Raw genomic sequence first — 24,291 nt, forward strand, 5'->3', positions numbered from 1 at the left:
TTTAAGTAGTGCTTCCAAACTGTGGCATAAACTGGTATTAGGGTTGTGTGGCCCCACTTTGCCTCTAGGCAAAGATTTGGCCCAGAATAATTTAACATTCCTATCATTGTAATAATTCAGCACTGCATAAACACGAGGACATTTGTTCTATGTCACTCATGTTTAGCAGGGAAGCAATTTTCCTATTTGATGGAGGACAAATGGAGACAGAAGCACCACCAGTGCTTTCCAAGCTGGCGTAAGCAGATGTCAAGTCCTTCAGACGTGCTCCTGTCCACTTCCATATAATAAGCCTCGACAGCTCTGTGCTTTTGCATTCCCAGGTCTGGACAAAGGAAAAATGAATGGCCTTCAAACACTGCCAGTGCTGAGCAGTGATGGGAGTGGGACTGAGGCCTCCAGAGCTCTCTGAATGTAGGTGGTCATCTGTTCACCAGCTTCCTCCTTTCCTTTTTGGGGTGGCAGCAAGGCTTCTCTGATGTCCAGCACTGAGTGCATATGGGGGAGCGTCTTTCTCAAGCTCTGTGAACTGAAGAATCATCATTAGTCTAGATCTAACTGTTGCAGAAAGTATAATAATGCAGTTAGAATACTTACAGAAAAAGTCACTCTAATAGTAATAATGGAATTAAAATTGCAACACACAAATTTCTTAGTTTCTGTCCTTTCTTCTGGAGTCACGCACCCCCTTCCATTGCTCCTCTGGGTCTTAAAGTCAGTAGCCTCAGACGCTGGAGAAGATAACACCATAGTCTTCAGCCTCCAGACTCCTCTTTTGGGAGGAGTTTGATGTTCGTGTTGCTGCTTTCTTCCTTTTCTCTCCAGGAGAAAAACTTGGAGACATTTTTATATGTTCACTAACATGCTAATAGCTAACATTTATGTGTTAGCTACTAAGCTAACATGTAACATTTGTTTACACCCAAATTCAATGTATATGGTGTCCTTCACATATGCTAGATGCTACCCCCTTGTTCTCTTTGTTATCCTTAAAACCAGTTTTCTCCGACTGCAGATCTGCATTTTTTTAACTGACCACTGGTGAGTTGCTCGTAGCTGTGGGGTCTACCATGCCAGCCTGTGCCTCACCTCTTATCACCCCATGTCTTATCATCCCATGCCTTATTACCCCACCTCTGTGCTGCATCCTGTGCCTCCACTTCTCAGGTCCTCTGCTTGTATTTCTGGCTTGTATTTCTCTAACTCATTGTCTGAGAGCCATAAACATCTCATTATGTCTAGAATAAGCATTTGTCTATAAAAAACCTCTGATTGTAGCACACAAAGGCAACAAAAATAAAAAACAGTAGCCATAGACGCCCAGTCAATTAGCTAAACTGACATCACAGCAAAACCTGGTGAAATAAAGGTCCAAAAGGGTCAGGAAAAGTTCAGATGGAGCAATCCTGACCAGCCTCAGCCCTGAGGTCCTGCAGACTCAGTACAAAGCTTACGTCCCATTGCTAGCAACAGCAATGCTGTATTACAGGGCTACCCTGTTACAATGGGCAGCGTCTCAGTGCAGGAGTATTGAGCAGAGGCAAAGAGGTTACAACCCAGCATTCGTGACTGCTGCTTTGTTTCTGCTGATGGTGGTTCAAGGAGACTGAGAGCATCCCAGCGAGGGCTCAGAGAAGAGCCCCCCCCCCCAGTGACTAAATAGACAGGAGGGTCTTTGTGGATATCCCCCAAGAGATGTGATCTCTTTGAATATGTCCTGCAGAAGTAACAGATGCCTTCCATTGCCAGTGAAGGTGGAGTGAAAGTGGAGGGTAAGACCATACAGTTTCACGTGAGCAAGAAGGGATGAACTGAGCACCAGGAGGGAAACTGCTCATTCGGATGGCTTGCAAAAGGTGTGGATTTCTGGATTCTCCATCACTCACATTTTTTAAACCAAGATGACTTTTTTTTTCAACATAGTCTCTGCCTCACTCAGGAATTAATTCCCTACAATCTTGAGGTCTTTATTGCTCAAGGAGACAGATAAGATGCCACATCCACTCCTTCTTTACAATCTGTGAATCTCTAGGCAGAATCCAATGCTTCAAATTGGTGTCAAGGGTGCTGCAGAGAGGAAACTGGCAGCTTCTTAGGTGCTTAGCCAACCCTCAGTCTTGCTTATTGGCACAGCACACATACTTCCTCCAGCAGGTAGCAAAGCCATCTCCAGTAGTGCTCATCACAAGCCATGGGCTGGGATGTGTGGAGAGGAGAGGGATGCTCAGAGGGCGGACTGGCACTCATCAGTGTAAGGTCAAATAAGCCACTGCAGCAGCTGTCAAAATTGCAGGAACGCCCCAGTCACTGTCCCACCCACCCAACAGAGAACTGGTTCACCATGCAACCTGGATAACTGGTGCTGTGGGGGTCCACAGTCCTTACCCTGATTCGCTGGGGCAACAGGTAAACTGAGACCTGCGATTGTTAATTCAATCTGAACAGCGGATGTGTGCAGACCTGTAGATAAGTGAAGATCTTCTCTGTGGTGAAGCATTCTTGGAGCACTCTCTGTCAGCATGGCAGGATTTGTCTACAAGAAAGGGCAAACCTTGACACCAAAATATATTAGAAAACAAAGCACAACCAAAACAACATTTTTTGGGGGGGAAATATGCTTTTTATTGTGTAAATGACAGATTTCTTTCTCACAATCTCCCCAGTTAAAAGAAAAAAAAAATAAATAAATTTTGGCCCAATGGGTCCTGGCTTCACCTGGCTTCCCAGAAATCTGTGGCAATTTATACTGGTTATTGCTAGGAGCTCAGGTGTCACTCTTGCTTTTGGTGGAGCTGCCATTACAATTGTTATTCCTATATAAATGCATAGGCTTAGAACAGGCTTCCTGTTTCCACCTGGAAAGATTATTTAAATTCCCTGTGAAACAAGGCTCTGCACCTCAGAGAGTTCGCTGTCTGCATCTGAGTGGCATCAAGCCCACGTAGCAAGTAGGCTGAGGATGCTGCCTTACAATGAGACAAAAGGATTACTCACTATATATCAGCTTCATGACCACTACAGATCACTTAGTGTTGCCTGAACCTCAGTCTGCTCCCAGGGTGTGAGACGACTGTTCAAACACAGGCAACTACTCTGTATATCTCCAAGGCAGGTATGATGAAGCCACCCCTCGTGGCTTCATCCAAGTCTTGGGCAGATTTGGGTCCACAGATGTTTTTCTCTGGTAGCAGAGTCCACAATATTTTTGAAGTATGCAGAAGTGCTCCACCAAACTGCAGGAGTGAAGGGTCCCTCTTGTAGCATGGGAAGATTTGGAAAGCTTTTCTCCCAGGCAGACAGCACAGGGTATGTGGAGAGCACGGAGGCCCCTGGAATTACTAGCAAATAAAGGAATGCCTTCTCCAACACAACCTCTTCTTCAGTGGGCTTTGGTTCAAGCTTCTCCATCATCTTTCCATCATCTCTGAATGAAAGCCAAGGAAAGCAAACAAGGCCGATGTTGGTTTTTGCAGAAGTCGGTCATGTAACTGGCAGCTGGTGATAGCACTGTTTGTATCTATATGAGAAGTTTAACCTGCCCTCAGTCTCCAAAAAAGCACCTTGACATGCTTGGCATCCACATGTAAAAATATCTGGTGTTCTTAAAGCTTGGGTTCAGACTGGCCCCCAGGAATATTGAGCTCATGACAAGACTTCTGGAATCCTCAGTCAGGACATGTAGGGCTAAAAAGTAACCAGGAGTCAAGTCTTGTACAAAAGCATCGCTCAGCTACACTGTGTTCGTGCCAGTACCAGAAACAAGCATATGCACATAAGCTATATCCCTAAAGCTAGCTGCTTGATACATGTATTAACTCCACTGTATTCCCAAGTGATTTTCATCAGGCTACTATTTCTCTTCTGTCTGCCCACCTCTAACGTCACATCTACAGGTGACTACCACATCTGCCTGCTCAGTGAGGAACTGGAAAAAGTAAAAATATCATCTCCCAGACTGACAGAGAGCGGCTCATCTTCCATTCACATCACTGTAAGATGGACCCATATTTTTCTGTGGATCTAGAGGACTGATCATTAGCTTTGCTAGTCTGTGTGCAAAATGAAGGTCTCAGTCCAATGCCGCAGCCTCCTGGCTGTGTCCAGGGTTATTCCTGGAGTGACCAAGCTGTTCACTGCAGTTCTGAGTTCACTGCACTTCACTGCAAGTTGGCTGAGTCAATATTCAGCTGCATCCAGGAAAAGTTGCTTTCCAAACAGTGGGTCACTCATTTCAGAGATGTTCTTCCTGGCCACTGCACCCACACGCTGCCTGGCCCCTTGTACCTGCTTGGTAGAGTAGTCAGCATGTAATCCCTCTCCTCCATCACCCAGCTGCTTGTGCAAACTGAATGTCAATATTTAACAAAACCTGTAATACTCCAGGATTTTTCTTGGCATCTGCTGGCCCAGCCTGTGCAGCAGGGGAGTGGAGCTGCTCTGCTGGGAAGGAGACGCACAGTGCAGCAGCCTGGTTAAGGGCTGGCTTTGCAGCCCCTTTCCCTGCAGGTGATCCCACTTATACTTGCAGACTCAGAAATGACCACAGGCATTTACCCTGAACATTCACCTCAGGGATGGGGCCAAACACAGCTCCAGCAGAGCAGGCAAATGATGGCAGGGAGTGCCTAATGCTGTTATAAGGAAATGCTTTGTCATCTTCATCTAGTCTCACAAACACTGTCCCTTATCACAGCAAATCCGTTATAGAGCATTGTAACTAAATGCAGTGCCTTAAAACCCAACTAGAAACATGACCCTGCCCTGAAGAACCAACAGTCTACTCACCCACTTTATTAGCTAGTGCATTAATATAAAACCAGCTGGTGAGTGGTTGCTGAGATGTGTTAACAGCAAACACATCTCAGGGACTTCCAGGTAGGACCTGAGCAGCACTAGCTGGGGACACTGGAAAAGGGTATGCTGGTGCTTGGCTGTGCAGGGTAAAAGTCCCTCATGCATCAGCCATCAGTCAAGGAGAGGAGGGGCAGAAGGCTCCAGGTCTCTTTGCCAGCAGTATCCAAGGAGCCTCCTCTGTCTGGAGTGAGGTGGAAAGGACTGGGGTGCAGAGGGACCAGTGTGAGTTGGGGTCATAGAGGTTCATGCAGAAAGAGCTGAAGCTCAGCAAGGAGAGAAGTCGCCAGCAGTGCTGAATGCTGAGTGCCTGGTCTCTTTCCTGTGTGGACCAGGAGAAGTGAGGAGCTGATCTGTGCTATAGCGATAATATGGGGCTCTTTACTGCTCACTTACTGGTGGTATGAAAGCACTCTACCACTTGGGAAGGCCAGAGATTTCACCACCCATCTTCAAGTACCCAACTGACAAGGTGCCTAGATAGACATTGGCCAGCAATTTAATTCTCTAACATTGAGGGGTAGGAACACCCTTGTGGGTTAAGAAAACAGTATTGCAATGAACAATAAGTTTATGTATATACAGGTGGAGAAACTGAGGCACAGAAAAACAGTAACAACTGTCAGCAGTACCTGCACAGAGAAACAAACTGTAGTGCAGATCCCAAAAATCCTCTCTGCCTCTTTCAACTTTGCTTCTGCTGGCTGTGCCTGGTGCGGAGGAAGGCTGAACTTGTTCTGCAGCCCAACCCCTTTGCACTACTTCGCCAAATGGCAAGCTGAGAGAGAGCAAAACTCACAGCATTCATCAAAACTGCCCATTTAAATACATGGGAGAGGTTGCGATTGCTATCTGGGCATGCTCATCAGGTGAAGGCATCTCAAGACAGATACCGCAGGAGACTTCCTGGTAAATTGCAGCATCGCAGAGGAGTCTGCAGGTACTTGTACCCAACCATCATCGGAGCAAAGAATGCTCCGATTCCTGGCTGGTACCTGAGCTGATAATTGCTCAGAAAAATTAAGGGTTGGGTAATTCCTCCTGAAATTAATTACCTTGCTAAGATGCCGCAGGGCAGTTACCATAAGAAGGTTTGAAGCAGATGATATAACCATTTCCCTCTTCAGAATCAAAACCAGGAAACAGGTCGCAAAAGTCCACCCTTGTCACAAAGGGCTTTTAGCTTTCTGGATTTGTCTTCTCTGGAAAATTTTTGGGCTTTTCAGGTGTTCCTGAAACAGCTATGAGGGTCCTGAGGAGTTGCAAGCATTTATGGACATTGCTATTGTCTGCCTCATCTGACATTGACAATTCAGTTCTCTTCAGCAGCCTGCTTTCCTCGTTTTAACACTTTTTATTAAGCAGTCACTACTTCTTGCAAAATGTTTATAGACAGAGGCAGTAAATTAGAAGAGGCTCAGAATATTCACAGTGATCTTCAGTCTTCAATTAATTTAAAGGCAGTCCTTTGTTCCCTTCGCTTGGTCTGCTTTCAGTTGCCTCCTCTCTCTCAGACTGTGCAGGTGACTTTGGGCAAAACCCTTAATTTCCCCTGCATCTGTCTTGTCTTTTGTAAAAATTTTTCATCCTTCCTTTTTGTTTCTTGGCTCCCTAGAGAAAGATTTCTCTGAGGAAATGGATGCTTTGCCTGTGCATGTGGGCTGCCTCCTTCCTTCACCTCCTTTATATAAAGAATATCCTTTTTCAGTAAAAGAAACCATAAAACCATTGATTCACAAAGGAATGGAGCTGGCAATCCCTGCCCAAGGCAGACCAAATATATTTGTGTCTCTGTCCATTTTAAATACCCTCGATGAAGAAGTTTTCACCACCCTCCCAGGCAAAATATTCCGATATGCCACTTTTTGACCCATGGAAATTTTTCCTTGATTTTATCTTTATTAACAGCCCAAATTATATAGTCTTTCCACACAGTTTACATCTTCCAGACATCTTCCTACTTCTGTTGCTCCTTGTGGATGATCTCCAACTGGTCCACAACTCTCCTGAAGTGTGATGGTCTCATGGACACAAGACCCCTCCTGAGACCTTGCCAGGGCCCTGCAGGGCTCTGCACATCCTTTCAGCTCTATTTCCATTTATGACAGTACAAATAGGACGTTTGCCTTTACCATAGCTGTCTGACACTGGTACCTCACACTAAGTTTGTGATCTACTGCAGCCTCCAGAGCCTTTTCAATATTACTGAAGCTGTTTACTCCAGAGTATGGGTAGGATTCCCACCTAAACATCCACTTGTGAGATGTAACTCTGAGTCAGTCATTCTTTGTGTCCCTCCAGTTACCTGGGAGATAAAGGCATCTCAGGATGACAGGTAATCTCATCCAGGAGAGGTGTCTAAAGGCAAATCTCCCTCTGGAGGCACTTTCCCCTGTAGAACAGCATTCAGGGTACTTTTTGCTGTTGGTGGTGGATTGGTTTGTTTTTTTTTCCCAAAGCATTTCTTGACCATTTTGAATTTTGATTTAATCTTCCAACACGTTTTCAATCCTCTCCCAACTTCATGTCATCTTCAGGTTTGCATGTTCTCTTCCTTTACTGAGGACACATACAAAAATGCTGAACCAAGCCCTGGCAACCACTGCTTGGTAAATCCTCTCATTTTGATAGTCAGCCTTTGGTATGTAATGACAGCAAAATGGTCTGCTGGTGCAAATCTATATCGTGTTTCCCTGGCTTCCTTATAAGGATGTGCTGTAAGACAGTGTGAAATCCTCACTAAAGACAAGTCACAACATCTTATAACCATTTGATAGACCATCTCACCTGAAACTGTCTAGCCAGTGTGTTGGATCTCTACAGCATGTGGTTCAGGTTTCTCCTGTGCTCAGCAATGGAGAAAATCCACAGAAATCACTGTTTCCATAAAGTTTCGGATCAGCTGTAACATTCCTAGGCAATATCACAGTAAGAGACAGCCTCCTCACAGAAACATCCTTTAAGGAAGCACCCTGTGACATTCCCTTATCCTTTCTCCCTCTCCCTTCACTCACTCAGAGTGGAGGATGTATCTGAAAGCGGTCAGCTCCTGGACTCCGAGGGAAAGCCCACACAATCAGCAGAAGGGCGGGCAAAGTTGTTTGACTAATGTTTGGATGTTTCCTCTAGGGTCTGGAATTGGGGTCAATTTGGACCCCAGTCGTGAACTTTGGGGGAAATCTCAAGGATTGCATGCTTTTAAGAGAGCGGGTGAGACACATGGAGAACATCAGAGGAACCTGTCACCTGCCTGTCTGTGTATGCATGTGTGAGTACCTCCTCTTCCTCAGCACTTTTGAACTAGGAGTCTCTTTTGTATTTCAGGAAAAATTAGAAATTCTTAAGCCTAAGAAAATAATGCTTGTGGTCAAATGCTGAGCTCACTAAGAACAGATGCCAGCTCTAATTGCTGTGATTCATTGCAGGTACCTGGTCCTTTCTTCAGCAAACTTCAGTTCCCTCTGGTCCTCTAGCATCCTGACTTACAGATACACTTCAGAAAGAGCAGGAAATCTAACACCACCAAATAAACACAGCAGGGGAAAGAACGCCAGCTCTTCTCCTGGGCTGCCCTTGTTTTTCTTGCTCCTGTTTTTGGCTTAACCCAGGGTTAATCACCAACAGTTCCGAATTCTGCCCATGAAGAGGGGAAAGGGAAATGAGCAGGAGGGCTTTGATTCAGCACCAGGGCACTGCATGCTGTCTTGAACCCCTTGCTGCTTCAATAGCTGCTTTTCCATGTTGGGAGATGGAGGCTGCTTGAAAGACAAGAGAGCTGCCAAGGCCAAGAACCAGTGCCCTTATTCAGAGCACACAAATGCACTTTGCATTGTTCTCATTTCCCCTCATATGAATAATAAAAGCTGTTTGACAGCATGATGACTGAAACTATTTTCTGCCATAGCTAAATCTCCATAATTTGTCCCATTTAAACCCTTAAATCCATTTAACCCTTGTCTGTCCTTCTAACTATAAGGAGCACATAGGTAGACCAGAGGTGATGGACATGGCATCAGCTCCTAAGACAGAGCTTAGATGGCTGAGAGCCCATTGCAGGCATCTGTGCTGTTGCATGCTGTCTGGAAAACTGAAAAGGACAATATGTAAAGTCAGGTGTCTGAGCAGAGCCCCAGGGATGCAGATTAGTTTTTTCACTATTCTACTCTGGATTTATTTTTGAAACTAGAAGAGGTTTCCTTGAGGAATGAACTGTTTATATAAGAAAGTTTTTAACCTCTCTATTACAAAAAGGTCCACTTCAATGTAAAAACAAAAGTACTAGCACCAAAGTTGAGTGTTTGCCATGTGCCTACTCAACATTAAGTGCAGGAGAAAAGCAGAGAACGTGTGAGCAAACACTGTTCCTAATAATGCAGAATCTTTTAAGGAATCTTGGAAAAGGAAAAGTAACATTTTCAAAGGTAAATGAGTGATAAAGGCACCAGAATCTCATTTTCTACAATGATTGGGGATCTATGGTCCAGATTCTCAGAAGAGTATAGCTGTCCGGCTCCTGTGGATTTAGGGGCCCAGCTACTTTGAAGTACCTACACCAAGAAGCTCTGTCTTGCTGAAGGTCAACAAGACTTTGGCTTAGCACCTTAGTGAATTTTGTAATTGGACTTAGCTTCCTAAGTCACTAGTGCTGTTCAGAAGACTGTTCATATAGTCTTCCTATTGTGAAGATGGCTTTTTAGAAAAATCTTTGGGTTCTTTACAGGCAATCACTGGACACAACCACTGCAAAGATGTTTTCCAATTACATATCAAACCAGCCTTGTTAAGGGTACTTATTTTTCGAATACCAAAAAGCAAGCTCTCTCGGGAGAGGACAACAGGTGGGTAACAGCATGCAGCATGACTGAAACAGGTTGGGAAAAGGAAATATCATTGTTATGGGACTAACTTAAAGCAGGATGCTTGTAGCTAGGAAATGAACTGTCTGGAGTAGAGTCTGCTGCCTCTGCTGTTGGGAAATGCAACATCTTTAGTGAACATATGTGAATCATGGTGGCTTGTTGGTTTCACAGCTGATCTGGAGAAGAGCAGCTCTGTACTGTGTCTCCTGGAAATATGCCTCATCTGTTGGGTCTGATGGTACTGACAGCTCCAGTGTTTGTAACAAAGGTGCAACTGTGGCTCAGAGGCCCATGCACACTCACATGAAGTGTAGTTTCCTCGGTCTGAAGCAGCACAGGTTTAGATTTTAGGGTCAGTAAACCTCATCAGTTACTTCAGAGATATTGGGAAGGAAAAAAGAAATTAAGATCACAGAAGATGGAGATACACAGCAAAACTAGTGCAGATTGGAGGCAATTCAAACGGAAGAACAGGAAATTTTCTACAGTGGAGGGAGCATCACCTGTCCAACAGAAGGGCCAAAGGGCCAGGTTTTGAGTGGATTTAGGTGCGCAAGCTGCAATTAAAATTGTCAGTCAACACTATCTGTGAACTGAGGAGTAGGAGTCAGATGCCTAAGGACCTTTTTCACTCGGTTTCACAGTGGGTCATGTTTTCATGCATGAACTAGAAAGGGATTGGCTTGCAAGAAAAAAGAATCCTGTTAAAAACATGCTGGATGGTGGTTTGTGAATGGCTTCACTGTGCCATTCCTTCAGCCCAGGATGCTGCTCATTAATCCATATGTCCTGCTGAGCAGTCCCGAGGCCATGCAGGAGCATGTTGTGGCTATTCCACAACCCTGACGTTTCCCTGAAGCTTGTACTTCAAAGCTCTTGGCTGTCTGGGCTGAAATCAATGGAACTGCCTAGGGTATTCAGATATGTAGCTCAAACTAATCCAGTGAGACCTGGATGTCTAATTGGTTTTCTCAGGTTTAAATATCAGCTTTTGCATATTGAAGAATCTTTTTACGCATCACAGAAAATGGAGCACATCTTGCTAGGACTTCAGACAGCAACAGCAAGGATGCTGCAACCCTCTGAATAAGCTGGAGGATTCAGGGAAGAAATCTGCAGTTTGTCAGACTTCTCCAGGCATACCAAGACTAATTGCTGTCAACAGAAACTGGAGTCCATCAGGAGAACCTGGTTGTCCATTTTTTGCCAGAGAAACAGCTCTCCTGCCAGCATGGGGCCTCTGGTACCACACTGTGGCTTAGACCCAGTATTGTCTTGCAGGGAGATCAACAGCATTTGAAGCCTGAGCCAACCTCCCTGCAGAACAAGGCCTGGGTATTTTCTCTGAGCATCCTTTCAGGGCTCTTGCTTGGCCCCAACCTGCTGATTCTTGGAGGACCAATGCAGGATGAACCCTAGCTGCTATGGCAGCTCTCCCTCATGCTGGTTCTCAAACAATACAACCTGGCACCCACAAAGTTTCTGCCTTGGGTTTGGTGTGGGGCTGCACAGAGAGGTTTGATGGTATGAGGCAGAGATTCTGCCATGCTCCCAAGCTCACCCTCTTTGCTCTGACATCTCTGGCTGCAGCAGAGTGGGCTTTGCATGTGGTGAAGACTAGAAGGGATAAATTAGTCACTGGTGTAATGTGGACCATTCAACCAGAACTGAGAGGAGATTTTCATTTTCACAATGCTGGACTGCCTTCTCTGGTATGGAGTCACTGAGCCTGTCCCTGCCGTCCTGATGGTGTTGCCATGCACCTCCTTCATGCACCTCCTTTCATCAACATGGGATGAGGGAGAAAACACCCCAGGTGCTGGAGCTTCCTCCGCAGCCTCTCCAGGATTCCTTCCTGGCATCCCTCCCAGCCACACAGCCTTACTTGTGCCGTGCAGTGAGTCTGTCCTAAAGCTGGGCTCAAATAGGAAACCTGACTTGTCAGACACCCTGCATGATCCTACAGCTCTTCTCTTCCATCCCTGCTCTGCTGGTGCCCCAAGCTTTGTGAAGAGGGCAAGCATGCCCCAGTGGCTGTCCAGGCTGTACCAGCCAGTGGCAGTGACACTAGCACAGCTGGCCCCCATGACAGATCACCCCATCTTTGAGCTGTTTCAAATAATTTTGGGGTGGAATAATCCTTCTCTAATAGGAAAAGGTCCCAGAAACCAGAGAAGTTCCTATGGTTGTGGGAAGTCAATTGCTTTTCTTCTTCTACCACCTTTGTGACTTCAAGTAACTTGATTTTGATCGCTGCAAGGTGATTTTGATCTAAGATTCAGGATTTTGATCTAAGATTAGGCGCCTAAGGCCTGGGAGATGGGAGCCTTTGGCTATCAACAGCAAGTCAGGTTTAACAAAGAGGTGCATTGTGGTTCATTCATTGAAGAAAAGGGGAGTTGCTGAGATGCAAGAGGTGACAAGACCATATTAAATCCTTATGTACACAGTATTCACAAGTGAAATACAGACTCTTGGTCAGTGAACTGCCATGTCTTCCTCTTCAGGTTCCTGTTCTTACCTCTGAAAAGTCATAGTCTATCAGACAAATGACATTTACCCTGAGCAATAATGTCTTCAGGAAGGAGAGAAACATTATTTTTGATAAAAAGCATTAACTGAGTTAAGTTGCTCTGGGACTCTGAAAGTCTGCCCTGCAGAAGGCTTGCAGGACAAAGTGCAGGAAAAAATGGGAGATAAATGCATTTTATAACCTAGGAATTATGTAATAAATAGATGTATTGCCACCTTTGCCTCCCTTGCACCCTGACCTTCTTTCCCTTTCTATAGGATTTACACCTTCCCACAGCTTTAACAAGTCCAAGAAGTGGCCAGTTTTGCAAAACAGCTCAAACTCCTTGTATTTCCCTATCTTTCTACAGAATTTCTTTAGAACATTCAGACCAATATCCCAGGTAGGCAGGTGTGCATTATAATCCATTGATCTAGACAGCAAGGCTGAATGTTTTGCAATGCAGAGTCCAGGAGCTGTGCAATTACCTAGTATGCCATGTGGCCAGTGTGTCTCCTCTCTCTCTCTCCTTTGTGCTTTTGAGAAATGTTTCTTTCTTACAGAAGGTAGGTAACCCTGGATGGGGGTAATCCCTGAGAGCTGTGACAGCTCAGTGAATCACCCTGTAGGAGGTACGACACCTTGCTGTGGTAACTGCATTTGTGCAAGAACTATCTCAACCTTGAAGAACAGGATATTTAAAGCAAATGGCGGTAGCCTGCTTCATGCCTCACAACGTGCCCTGTTGTTATATATAAACCTGGAATGTTTCAAGATGACACCCAGAAAAGATGAGAGTGGTTGGAAAAAGAGGTGGGTGGAATTCCCTGCCTGCACACATGCTCCACTGAGAAAGGCTGGTGTCCAGATGTTCCCAAGCCACCAGTGGAGATCATGCCTGCAGAGAGCTACATTGGGGCCAGATGATGTCTGAGGGAGAGAGCTTTGGCTTGCATCTCTCTTTTTACCCCAAAACAGCAGTTTGAAAGAGGGAAATTGCATAAGGCCATGAGAGATGGTGCTTCATGCCAGGATCATTGTGGACACAAGAGGTCTGACTTGGGTGAAGTCTTGCTAGGTTCATACAAGCTGCAGTTATACGGGGGAGGCTCTACGGTCATAAGGGAGAGCTGCAAAGAGCAGCTCCACAGACATCAATGGGAGAGGTTTTGCTGCTGTAACTAGCTGTGTGTCAGCTCCCACAAGCTAGCCAGGACTATGTGGGAGACCGCCAAGGGAAGCTGTGATGCTGCAGGGTGAGATGCTGCGTTCTGGCATGTTGGTCTGTGACTCAGAACTAGAGTCAATGTATTTTGGATCTGGAAAGAGTGTGACGGGTTATGGTCTCTGAAGACCCCGGGCTATATTTTTTATATAAGGGTACCAAACTAATGTTGTCCTGAATTCCAGCAGAGGTTACTACATCTGTCTGACAAATCTGCCCCAAGGCTCCACTGGGAGCCAGGGCCAGGCTGCACTTTTGAAATGACAGCATGAAGTAGCAGAGCAGGAAAAGATGTTCTGCCTTTTGATATCAGTGGGGGATCTGGCTCCAAACTTATTTGTCTTTTCCTGAACTGCGTAGATTATCTGTGCCCTGTTCAGTAGCAGCTGTATTCTGGCCCAGAAGCCATCTCAATCCAGAATGAGATAAATCAGCGACTTACACATCAGAAACCTTGAAAATTATTCTAGAAACATTTTATTGTCATTATTGGCTAATTGTTGGAATTACTTGGGCTCCCTCATCATCTTTGCTGGGTGTCATGTTGCTTGTTCTGATTGTTCAGGGGAATGTCCTGTCACCAAGGTTGAAACTGCATCTTCTGAGTTAGTTGAGATATAGGTACCTGTGTAGCTTGGGTGGGGTTTGCAGCTAAGGCTACTCCCGCTCCAGCTGTATGCAGCCTTGCTAACACACCTATGTGACCTCCTGTAGCCATGGTGTCACCAGGTCTCACTCACAGTTTTCAATGTCAGCCAACTGAAGGAGGCAGTTCAAGTAATATCTTGGGTCAGCAAGGACTTGAGGTCTAAGGGGACTGAAGACATTGACAAAGATACTGCAGAAGAGATCGGTTACTGGAAGAAATTGAAGGATCCCCCCTGTGATATTGACTCTTTTCATCATTTGTCTTGTTCAGGGCACTGGGAGTAGGGTCTGGGCCCCTTTTTTTTTCCTGGAAGCTCTATTTCTAATGGCAGTTTGGAAAAGCAGCAAATTAACTGCATTGCATGCCAAAGGGGAGTGAACTGCACTCAGTAGAGAAACGGCTTAATTAGGATGCCCTTGGCAGAGGCAGAACTCAGTTCTGGGTATATTCTGAAAAGCAATTATAATTAACAGTTGACTTTTAAGGGTGGGAGAATTGGAGGGTCAGTCTAGGACTTGAGTTCCCTGCACACAAGAGAGTAAAGAGACTTTATATAAGATAAGGGAAAAATCCACGGAGGCGGATGCTTTCATGTCTGGGAACCAGGCAGATGGGGAAGGAGACATTGGGTTCCTCTTCAGCTCCCAGCACGGGAAATGAAAAGGCAAAGCATCCTTTTGGAAAAGGTTATGCTTCTTCCCAGGCAGGCAGAAGAAGCCCCAGACTGAGGAAGAGCTCAGCTGTGTGCCAGCCAGCACAGGGCCCTCCGGACCTGGCCTGCACATGAAAGCGTAACTGCTGATTTCTCAGCGTTGTAGTAGATATGAGGACGTGGCACCTTAACAAACCCTCTAACGGGCTGTTCTCTAAACCACCTTGCCTTCACTGTGACTTGCTCTCCTATTGTTTGTTCTAATGTTTTGGTGTGTGGGAAACTTATTTGAAACCTTTCCCCAGCCTGCTCCAGCTGTATCTATGTATGCTGGAAAGACAACTTCAGAAAAAAGGACCGTTACCTGGAAAACCCTAAAAGAAAATAACTTAGACAAAATAAATGTAAGAAAAGGCTCACAGAAAATTTTGTTAAAAGAATTGAGCCTGAGATCTAGTGGGAAAGAACCTGTATGTGATGACATGAGTATTGTGGTTTAACCCCAGTCAGCAACTGAGCACCACGCAGACGCTCGCTCACCCTCCCTTCTCCCAGTGGAATGAGGGAGAGAATCTGAAAAGCACAAGTAAGAAAACTTGTGGGCTGAGATAAGAACAGCTTAATAATTAAAATATAATAACAACAACAACAGCAACAACAACAACAATAATAATAATAACAACAATAATAATAAAAATTGTAATGAAAAGGAAAATAACGAGAGAGACAGAGAGGAACAAAACCCAAGGGGGGGGAAAAAAAACCAAACAAAAAACCAAAAAATAAGTGATGCAACCGCTCACCACCTGCCGACCAATGCCCATCCCGTCCCCAAGCAGCAATCACAGCCCCCCCGGCAACTCCCCCCTAGTTTCTATACTGAGCATGACGTCATCTGGTATGGAATAGCCCTTTGGGCAGTGGGGGTCAGCTGTCCTGGCTGTGCCCCCTCCCAGCTTCTTGTGCCCCTGGCAGAGCAGGGGAAGCTGAAAAGGCCTTGACCAGTGTAAGCACTGCTCAGCAACAACTAAACCATCAGTGTGGTATCACATTATTCTCATCCTAAATCCAAAACACAGCACTATACCAGCTACTAGGAAGAAAATTAACTCCATCCCAACCGAAACCAGAACAATGGGAAAGACATGATTATGATGCCACTGCCCAGGGACTCAGCTGTGGTTGTGCAGGAACCCACAGGCTTTCTCAAATGTTTTGAGTTTGCAGCCTTGATGTTCTTCTAATTTGCTTTAACAACCTGGAAGTCCTGCCTCAGGAGCATGTTAACTCTCCCTCCAGCATTGCAAGGCTGAGGTCTGTGATCCACTCAGGGTGAAGGATGAGAGTAGAAGAAACAGTCCAGTTGGGCAGGGCTATGAGCAAGAGCTTAGGAATCACAGATGTTTGCCGAGTGAAAGTAGATGGGTTGTGACGAGCCTCAAATGAATTGTCCTTCATTTCTCTTCGGTTCCCACAATAGACAGTTATGACTTAGAGTGACCATTCCAGTGCAGCTTCATCAGAAACTGCTCAAGGCACAACAAGAGTTGAGGGATTTCGTTACTATGCAATTCAAGGGTGAAAGCAAAATCATTCTTGTGAGCTGAACTTCAGACCTTTGCACGTCATGGGCAATGGAGAGGTTGTCAATTAGAAAATCCTTTCAGTGTGGACCTTTTACTGCCAAACTTTATTCTGTGTTCAGAGCTTTCCAGGTTTTATCATAAGCCCCTTGAATGGACTTGGCAGTCCCTATTTTGGAAGTTAAGGGTGGGAAAACTAAGAAATGTGATTAAAGATTGAAGGGGAGGCAACAACACTCTCAAGACATAACTTTGAAAACGTCACCATTGTTGTCCAGAGAGGAGTATTCAGATGTGTTTATGACACTGCCCTAAAAATAGGATGGAGGGAGAAAAAAACAGAGGAGGAAGACAGAAATGGACAAAGTAAGACTGCAGAAAGGTTCATGGTTTTGATAGTACGAGAGTGGAAGTAACTACAGGTTACTTAGAGGATTAGAGAGAAAATAAAGTTTTGTTATTAAGTGTGATGAGAAATTCAATATTTTCATTCTGTCAGGCTTCCGTTGCATTGGAGATGGATTAATGTGTTGACCTCTGCCATTAATGCCCCACAACCTCTAAGGAGATGGGTACGAGCACAGCAGACCATGCACCGAGGCATAGTTGTGTACTGATTTTTATGGCAGAGGCAGAGTCACTACCAATGGCATGGACAGTGCTCAGAGGCGACAGTGAGGAGGAACAGTGGGATTGCTGTCAGACTCCTAATGAAACCAGTCCAACAGGAAGAAAAGATGGGGGAGATGGATGTGAGAGGTTTAGAGAAAGATGACATATTAGAGAGATCAACTCCAGCAGCAGCAGTTCACTGAATCACTGACCGTGGCCCATTTTAAAGGGCTGGACAACTGTAGAGCTGCAGTCTGTGAAATATCTGCAGATGGAAGAGCTGAGATAATGGTGAAGGTGACTGCCCGAGGGAATGCCACCTTATGCTCTGGGGAAGAGCTCATCAGTGCAGGATTAGGACAGAAAGATGCTTTTCCATGGCACCACTGACCACTGCCCATTAAGTTTGTGGCATCTTGCTGTGGACCTGGCCAGTGCTAGAAATAAGGTGCTGGACCAGACAGACTAATGAGCAATCTTTAGCTCAAAGATGCAGTCTGAAGTATGGCACCCAAAACAAAACAGGCAGCTTGTCTCAGACAGATACACACAGACAGTGGTTTAACGAGCAGATGTTAGAAATCCATCTGAGGTACCTCGTGAGGATGCACTGTCAGCTTGCAAGGCTGGAGAAGTTTAAATGGAGCTATAAAATGAGGTCAGGCTTGATAGACACTGCTGCCAGGCAAACTCAGGTGGAACAGGCGAACAAGAAGACCTCCTGCTTTCTTGTTCCAACCTGCGGGTACCTAAATATAGACAGCTCTGACAAGCCTGCTGCCACTCCCCGCTCTGTCAGCTGTACTTTGCAATCCCCACCGCACCCTCCCAGCACTCAAGGAGGGCAACTTGCAGGGCAGGTGCTGGGAATTGCTCGCATTCACTTTTTAGCATTTGGAGCTACACATCTTGGACCTACCTTTGGTTCTCAGCACAATTTCCCAGCAGCAGGATTAGTGTGATGCTGCAGTGGGAGGCAGGAATACCCTGAAACAGGGACAGTAGCTCTTTGAAGGGGAGAGTGGGGCAGTACTCCCACATTTCAGGACCAGATCTTAAAGATGTAGAGCAGGGAACAGAAAGATCTTCAGCAAAGGCCCAAGGCAAAATAATTTCTTGCCTTGACTGATTCTTCAAATGAATCTGCTGCTACTGCATAGCCAAAATCAGTCAATCCACAGGATACAGGGGAATCTGAGTGATCTGCTATTCCCATGAAGGGAGAAACTCTGCTTGAACCCTACTTGCACTTACAACAGGAGAAACCACTGTAATGTTGCAGTTGACTGGAGAGGTTGAATGGATCTGTGAATTTCAGCATAGCACTGTCTAGAGCTCTTCCTACACTGGCCAAAATGCCTTTTTTTTTTTTTTCTTTCATATCGATCTGTTCTAGCAGTGCGGCTCTTGGTAAAACAGCAGCAAATTCAGTGCAAAACGTTGCATGCATTTTCTGTACAGTCTGTAGGAGCCTACAAGCCACTGTACCCCTTCAATGTTGCAGAGCTGTAATGCACACTGTGCTGGAAAGCACACAGATTAAAGTGCACTTTGGGAAGACAATGTTATTCTTTACATTCTGTCTGCAGTTCAAACCCTGAATCCTCACAAAGACAGGATTCTATCTTTCCAGACATATGGGGTTTTTTTCCATGGTTTGTAGAAGCAAATAAAATCATGATGTCTGCAGATATCAGGTTGTGTATAAGTAGACCCTGTGGTGTCCACAGTGCATGAATGCACATTTATTTAGCCCATCTGCAAACATGTATCTGGCTTCACAGCTAACACTGTGGATATCAAGAGGGTTATGAACCAACTTGGTCTGTGATAATGCATTTTAAAGGTTGAGGGCCCCTGAGAAGCACTGAGTGTTTCTTGGCTTGGTGACATGATAAATGTTGGTCACAGCCACCTCTCCTCCTGTTCTTCATATGCAGTATGTGAGGAGTGAGACTCATCCTGATACTGTTCTTGGGGTGAAGAGGCAAGGCAAAGAAGCTGTTTGCTTGAGATTATGAGTCTGAAAGCTTACTAGGTACATTTGCTATTTTAGCTGCTCTGTTTGGCTCTGTCAGCCATTTGTACTAAGAAAGTCCCTGATTCTCATGAGCCACTTTAATGGGAGCTAGATGCCAAGCAGAGAACATACTATTTTGCTCCTGACCAATTGTTCAGGTATGAGCTGAGTGGAGAAGGAGCAGCTCTGCCAAGCTGGAGCTTGTGTCCCCTGACTTTAGATGTCTACACTGTAGACATCTGTGTCTGCATCAGTGATTGCACTGATGAACAGTTGTTGCACTGATAAATAGATCTGAAAGATCAAGGCTTGATCTTAAAAGATCAAGGCTCTTTCAAGCCTTGATCCACCTGATCTATTTTAGGTCTCTGCTGCAAGATGTGTCATGCTCTCAGTGCTCCTGTTTCTCTCCATTGACAGTATAGGGACTTAAGACATAACTCAACTGAATCTCATGCTATAGCACACATATTCTCAAGTTTCCATGATGTTATTCTACAATTCAATTTGGAAATATCCAGATTATATAGGTGACTTGTCCCAGCCATCCTTGAGAAGATTATTCAGCTCTCATTTCAGTTCTTCCTGATACACCAGAGGAATGCAGAGTAGTGGCTGCCTGACAAGAACATCCCCTAGGTAAGGATGATCTGATGTATCTGATTATATCTCTTAGGTTTGTTACCCTCCGGGAGCACAACTGCATGCTGCAAAGGCAGCTGTTCTCATAGTTTCCTTTCTTTGCATGCAAAGGATGCTTCTGTCAAATTGTCAAATTAACCCCTACTTCTTTTACAGAGCTGCTCCATAGTTCTTGAACTGTGCCCCTGAAAAGGGCTTTCAGTCATTCAATTCCACCACACCCAGTCTCCATCAGCTGATTTTTTTCAATAACTGTACCTTCTGGCTAGTTGCATTATTTACTCTTATCTGAAACTCACCATTTGTCCGAAACTGAATCAAACTTCTGCTCTGTTTTAGCTCTGCCTGAATATCTGCAGCTCTGCACAGTCCAGGTGGTTCCTCTGAAAACTGCTTCCCCGCAAAGACATTACAGCATGGAGACCTGCTTTCGCCCGTACGTATTGTGAGCCACCACAAGGCCTGATTGTCTTCAGCCACCATGTAGGCAAACTAGAGACACCACCAAAAATCCTCAAATCATTGCTTAGGGTGGACACATGTGACTTGAAGCTTTGGTCAACCATTTCAGCTGGCCCACAGGAGGGTATCAAATCTAGATCTAGTTCCCCTTCATTATCATGACTGCAAGTCCCTGGCTCAGCTAATTCTAACCTTTATGAACTTTCCACATTTCCTAGTGACTTTGGGGTTAAAATTTACCTTCCCACAGTCACCTACATACCTAAGCTTTACCTTCAGAAGTGACATCAATACTTAAGAACCCAGGACTATCAGAACCAGTAGGATTTATCACGTTCCAGTCTCTGAACAAATTACAGCACGCCAGGGGATGACAGTAGCTGTCTGTGGATATGGTCCTAGTCCGTGGCAAATGCAAGGAATGTACCTTCTTTCATGGTGGGTTAAGCTAAGTCACATTGCCTCAGATTTGCTGTGGGCTAAGAGCATACATGAACACTTTTCACAGCTCAGTGCATACACTGCGTCTTGTTAAGCCATGGTAACTTGATCACACTTGCGCAATCCCCAGGCACCATAAAAATCACTCTTTTCATGCAGTGCAGATGCTGTCTGCCTGCTGTGGGCTGTATGGTCCGGTGCATTAGCCACAGATAAATCACTTCGTCTCATGCTCAATAAGGAAGGAAAAGGAATGAAATGTGTTTTGTATAGTAAACCCAGGTTTTGGAAAGTAACAAATGGAGTCCCGGAGAGAGATGAATGTGGAAAAGTAAAGTCATTTCTGCATCCGTACAGAAACTGATTATATCAGGATTCTCGCTGAAGACGAGGTATGCTGTGTCTGGAGGCGGCTGAGAACAGCAGCACTCTTAGTCTAAGGGATGCACTCTTCACATCACTGAATTTTCCACCATGTGCCCACAGGAGTGCCATTAGCAGCGCTGTGGATGACAGCTCCTGTTTCAGCTGTTTCTGCAGAGCAGGGACCTTCTCCCTGCTGCCCTGATGCCTTACGTAATGCAGGAGTCAGGCAGACAGTCCTCTCTTTTGCATCCTGGAAGGGACCAGGAAGCCAGTTGCTCTCCCATCACTGGAATAAGATGGTCTCAGCCCTAGGCCAAATTCCGAGCTTCCTATTCATACTTTACTTGCCCTTACTGGAGCGAGACCTGGCTACCTCCGCACAAAAACGGAGAAAACCACCCCTGTCCTATCCCTATGCCAGCACAGCCAACCTGAAGGACCCGCAAGTCAGAGAGTGTCTTCATGATAAATCATAAAGGGTTAAATGTAGGTGGGGGGGGGAGTGAGCCTTTGTGTGATACTTCAGCTCTTCTCTGAACTGCTGAAATGTTCAAGAGATTACAAGAGATCCAACAGGGATTTGGAAAGACTGTGTCTCCCAAAACTTTAGACCTTCCTCAGTCAGGGAACAATAGAAAGAAGGTTCAGCATGAGAAGTCTCCTAGATATGTTCCCCCTACCCCCTGGGCAGGCTGTTCTTGGGGCCAAATTCATATTCAAACACACAATGAGCTGCAGGTAAGGTCCCAGGTGTGCCCAGAAAGGATCCGTGTGTCTGGAAATCCATTGTGACTTAACACACAGTCAGGGGCCTGGCCAGCAGGTTGGTGTCTGTTCTGGGAAAGATGTGGCAGAGAAGGAAGCACAGCCGATGTAAGGCTGCTCTTTCAGAAAATTTTACTAGGTATCTTTTCCCAAGAGTGGTGTTGGTTAAAATGTTCTTCAGGTCACATCTAAGTTGAATTAACGCACTCTGACTCACCTCAAGGATGCTCGCAGACCAGTGTATGAGATGCTGCTATTCAAAGTAAGTTCTGCAGCTGTAAAATTCCCTTTAGCACTGCAGCTAATACAGCAGGATGGCATAACTAAAGCTGCACTGAGATATCACTGGGAGGGCTTGAACCATGAGGGAGTGTTGCCAGCCTTCCTGACTGTCCTCAACTTCATTTGACTAGTGTTTTACATGTTGTCCTGATGGTGTTGAACTTCTGCTTTTAGAAATCCTGGTCCTGAATTTTATCTTCACTCAGCTATTGCCATGTCCTGCTATCTCTGAAATACACAGTTTGCTGTGAAGACATCCTGATGTACAGGTTGACCAGGACTGATACTGGACTATGGCTCCAGGAGAGGACATCTTTTGATTGGCATTTTTTGAGAAAATGGCTAAACAAATCAGGTCTCACTGGTTTGCTTGTTAGGGATGTTTCATCTAATTCAGTTAAGAATTAATTTCAGGGGAAATGAGACACGGCTATTCTTGAGCAGAAAGGCCATAAAGAAAGTGTGAATGGACACAGAGACACCCTATGTAGCTGGAGGAACATATTTGTGAAGTGGAGTCTTAGCAAGGCTCACAACAAAAGGGTGTTGTTTTGTTTTTATGAAGCAAATTCCTGGTTTTCTAAACTTTGATCTGGGCTAAACATGCTACTAATCCTTCTCCAGGAGGCCTTGTCATCCTCATGGGGATGAGGGAAGGACAGTGGAGAGTCTTAATGGGTACATACAGATATTAATGGTTAATACTTTTGATTTCCCATCAGTCTACTCAGTGCCTCTTCTCCCCTCTCCTTCTCCCTGCCCTGAAGTGTCCTTGTTTGAACAATGGACTTGGTGGGGGAGAGTGTCTCCTGCCAAGTGCACCCAGTAGACAACTAGCTTTCATAGGTCTCGAGGGGAAGCTCAACACGGCAGTGTTCTACTCTAAAGAAGAAACCTCATGAAGTGGATTGAGCTTTGGGCTGTCAGCAACCCCTAGGAGAAGCGGCTGAAGTCAGAAGATTTCATCTTTCGTCCAGATACTGTCCTACAACTGCTTCCAGCAATTGGTGGCACATCTGTACACCCAACCCTCTTCACATTTAGGGTGCCTATTGCAGTCCCGCTCTTTAGGCACCAGATGTGAGTCAAGTAAAGGAAAAACATCAGCGTTGAGCTCCTTATTGCATAAGGGTTATGGGAGGCCTTGCTGAAGCAGACTTAGCTGTCTCAAGGCACAAGTTCTACTATTTGGTTTTACAAAAGTTAAGCAAAGCATCTTCAGATTTTGTAAATCTTTCTCTCCTGAGAATGTGGCTACTTGAATAGGCCCCTTATCCATGATCTGCATCTCTTTCTGGGTTGTTGGCACAGGCAAGACTTGGTCCAAATATTTCTGCTGGCCCCTCTCGAAGGTTTTTAATTATGGGATTGGGGTTGTCCTGTTAGGGTTGGGGCAAAATGGATCCTTCCAGGATCCCCATTTTAGGAATCAGATATTTCCTCTTTACACTGTTTTCCAGCAGGAGATGGAAGGAAAAAGTATCAAGGGGTGGAAGTCACAGTCCTGGGGCCCTCCACAGCTGCAAGGCAGTGTATTTAGCCTGGCTGCTTTTTCAGATGTAGTCTTAGTCCTGGTCTATTCACAAAATTAGTCTGTAGGATCCCAGCCCACTTCTCCACCTCAAAGGGTCTCTTCTGTACAATGCTTTTCTTATAAATCCCTGCTCTGCATCCAAATTCTGGCACCAGTCTTCACTTCCCCCACATGTTTTCCACCCTGTCACAGCCCACAAGGAGCTAAGTAACTCAGGGCTAAGTGCCATGTTCACTTTATGGGGTGTCAGGATAACTGACCTCTAAACGGTGATTCCCAAGGGTGAAATGCCACCGACAAAACCAAAGAAAAGACATGAAAGTAGCTACTTCCTGTTGCACTCATAGCTACATGAGTTGCCCCTCAGAAGCATAGGTCCCACTTCTTTCCAGTTATGTATCAAGTGTTTGGGTGTTGCAAGGAACTAAAAGCTTCTCTCAGCACCCTTTCCTGTTTGGGGTACAGGCAGAGATGATGTCCCAGATGACAGGGCATACAGAAGCAAGTCTCAGCAGGCAGCATCATGGTGTTTCCCACCCCAAAGTTTCTCAGGCAAGTTTACTTATTGGCTAATGCCCATTTTGCCCCAGTGAGACTTTTCTTTCTCCTTGAAGGAAATTCATGTAACTAAATCCAGTGCAAGACCTTAGTGAAAAGGAAGGTGATATTTATTTTAAGCAAAAAATGCTTTCACTCGCTCCCACTCTCAATCCCACTCACCAGCACCAAGACACCTGCCCAGGGGGTCTGGTCAGGGTTACCTGCATGTGGCATAAAGGATGAGGGCTATTGGCTGTCAAGTCTTCAGTGTCTCTTTGATTTTTCTTGATTGATGA

Source organism: Mycteria americana, chromosome 21, assembly GCF_035582795.1.
Source record: "Mycteria americana isolate JAX WOST 10 ecotype Jacksonville Zoo and Gardens chromosome 21, USCA_MyAme_1.0, whole genome shotgun sequence".
Taxonomy (NCBI): domain Eukaryota; kingdom Metazoa; phylum Chordata; class Aves; order Ciconiiformes; family Ciconiidae; genus Mycteria; species Mycteria americana.